Here is a 3,051-nt window from a genome sequence, read left to right on the forward strand (position 1 = left end):
CCAGTTGGACGCAAAACGATTAAACTAGTGTTCATAAACCTCGTTCCCAGGGCTCGAAATTACCAAGGGAAAAGCTCTGGGAACGAGGTTGTAGTGTTCATTGTCTTCTGCGAAGACTTAGACGCGCATACAAGAATATAACATTAGTTACAAAAATCCTTTAAGCTTTCCACATATAACATTTTGAAGAGATTAGCGAGACCATAAGGAAATATAGCGACTTTTTAATAAAAAAAATATATTATATTGTGTGCGATATATAGATAAATCAGAGAATAGGACTATTTATGTGTTACCACCCGCTAAAATAGTTTGTTATAAATGCATTTATCACAATTTGTTATTAAAGGATTATAGACCGTGTGTGTGTTGTCTGCAGTTTTGTCGTAAAAAAAAACTTAAAGGTTTCGGGAGATTATGAAAAACGCATGTCTGACCCATTGCAAAGACTAATGCTGGATTTCCACTGACGCGTAATTTTTTTTTTAGAGACAATGTATGAACGACTTGCGTACGCGTCTACCCAAGTCGTTTATACGCGCGTACGCAAGCCGTTCTTACATTGTCTCTAAATTTTTTCACGCACGTTAAAAATTACGCGTCACTGGAAATCCACCTTAATTGTCGCAATAATAAAGGCGGAATTCAATTACAAACATGCAACTTCTGTAGAATGGTTTTGGTTCCGATTGACTGGTAGTGAAAACTTGACTTGCTCCTCGATGATCTAGAAATGTATTTCTCAAACTCATTAATAATTCATGACGTTATAAGCCAACCAGAGCGCCCCATTCGGGTCAGGTGGATGAGTTGGAAACTCAAGAAACACCAGTTGAAATCACTATTTTCATCACGTTTTCATCACTAGTGTTTCATCACGTTTTCATCACTAGTGAAAAAATTTTCTTAATCTGCATATTCATATATTACTCAAACACAGCTTTACATGAATCATTAATTTTTAATAAACAATGACCAGGAAAAACATTTCTCAAACTCATTAATATTCATGACGTTATAAGCCAACCAGAGCGCCCCATTCGGGTCAGGTGGATGAGTTGGAAACTAATGAAACAAGTTGAAAATCACTAGTGTTTCATCACGTTTTCATCACTAGTGTTTCATCACGTTTTCATCATAGTGAAAAAATTTTCTTATTCATATTCATATTTACTCAAACACACTTTAATATTAATTTTAATAAACAATGACCAGGAAAAACATTTCAAATTACAAATGACAAGCCTAAGTATTGAAATTAAAGTTTACAGTACATTTCTTAGTCGCCAAAACAGTGGCAAGTATCCATATCCACATCTGAGAAACTTTTTCTACCTTCCGTGACACGGACTCACTGCTGGAATCGACACTAATTGTCGCAGAGTAAGCGGCTGAACTTTGTGCAATTCATACTCTTTAAAAACTCCACCAACCTCGAGTATTGGAACATGACACTTCGCACTCGTTGCCAATCCTCAAAAATCCTATTGCCCACTTTTTTTTATTGGTAGACTCGGTACTGCTCTCCTACGCAAAGTTCTTCTCCTCGAGTTTGGGGAGCGAACCTTCCTCGGCCATGGCAAAAACAATATGTTCCCTTCAAGTTCACGTTTTAGATATTTGGCACGCGAACTATTGGATAATTAAAAACAAAAGCTCACAAATACAATGAATGCCGACTGAATACAACAAATCACACATACAAGGCATTTTAAAGAAAAATGGGAAAAAATACGACACTGCATAATTTTGTATTGTTTCTTTAGAGAAGTCTTTCAAAAACTCGTGCATCGTGTTTCATCACGATTTCCAAACACTCGAAAACAGATGAAAGCACTCGGCCGAAGCGGCCTCGTGCTTTCATCTGTTTTCTCGTGTTTGGAAATCGTGATGAAACACTCGCACTCGTTTTTGAAATAGTACTTCAAATTACAAACTGACAAGCCTAAGTCATTTGAAATTAAAGTTTACAGTACATTTCTTAAAGTCGCCAAAACAGACTGGCATAGTATCCATATCCACATTCTGAGAAACTTTTTCTACCTTCCGTGACACGGACTCACTGCTGGAATCGACACTAATTGTCGCACTACGAGTAAGCGGCTGAACTTTGTGCAATTCATACTCTTTAAAAACTCCACCAACCTCGAGTATTGGAACATTGACACTTCGCACTCGTTGCCAATCCTCAAAAATCCCTATTGCCCACTTATTTTTATATCTGGTAGACTCGGTACTGCTCTCTCTACGCAAAGTTCTTCTTCCTCGATTGTTTTCGGGGAGCGAAACCTTCCTTCGGCCATGGCAAAAACAATATGTAAATCCCTTCAAGTTCACAACGCTTTTAGAATACAAATTTGGTGCAACGCGAAACTATTGGATAATTAAAAACAAAAGCTCACAAATACAATGAATGCCGACTGAATACAACAAATCACACATACAAGGCATTTTAAAGAAAAATGGGAAAAAATACGACACTGCATAATTTTGTATTGTTTCTTTAGAGAAGTCATTTCAAAAACTCGTGCATCGTGTTTCATCACGATTTCCAAACACTCGAAAACAGATGAAAGCACTCGGCCGAAGCGGCCTCGTGCTTTCATCTGTTTTCTCGTGTTTGGAAATCGTGATGAAACACTCGCACTCGTTTTTGAAATAGTACTTCAACACCAAAATAATCCCGGGGTATCAGGGGCTCAAGGAAAGTCACCGGGTTGAAAATCGACTAATGGCTCCCCAGTCGAGTGTAAAGGACGAAATGACTCCCGCCCCGACGGGGGGGCTTATTTGTGCTAACATCCACGTCCCTTTTATGTCGGAGCCCCCCCCCCCCGGTCTTGACGACTCGTGATAATTTAGCTCTTTTACGCATGTGCGCCGTCAGTCACGTGCAAACGACGAGCTCTGGGTCGAGAATGGCGTTACTTTGAACTCGTTCCTTATTTCCTCGGAACGAGAACTTGATTATTCAGTTTGAATGCAGCCCTCAACTCAGACTAAGACCCCCTCCCCTCACTCCCTTCAACAACAATTAAATGAAAGCCGATA

Source organism: Oculina patagonica, chromosome 13 (genome assembly GCF_052425735.1).
Source record: "Oculina patagonica isolate OP01 chromosome 13, crgOcupat, whole genome shotgun sequence".
Taxonomy (NCBI): Eukaryota; Metazoa; Cnidaria; class Anthozoa; order Scleractinia; family Oculinidae; genus Oculina; species Oculina patagonica.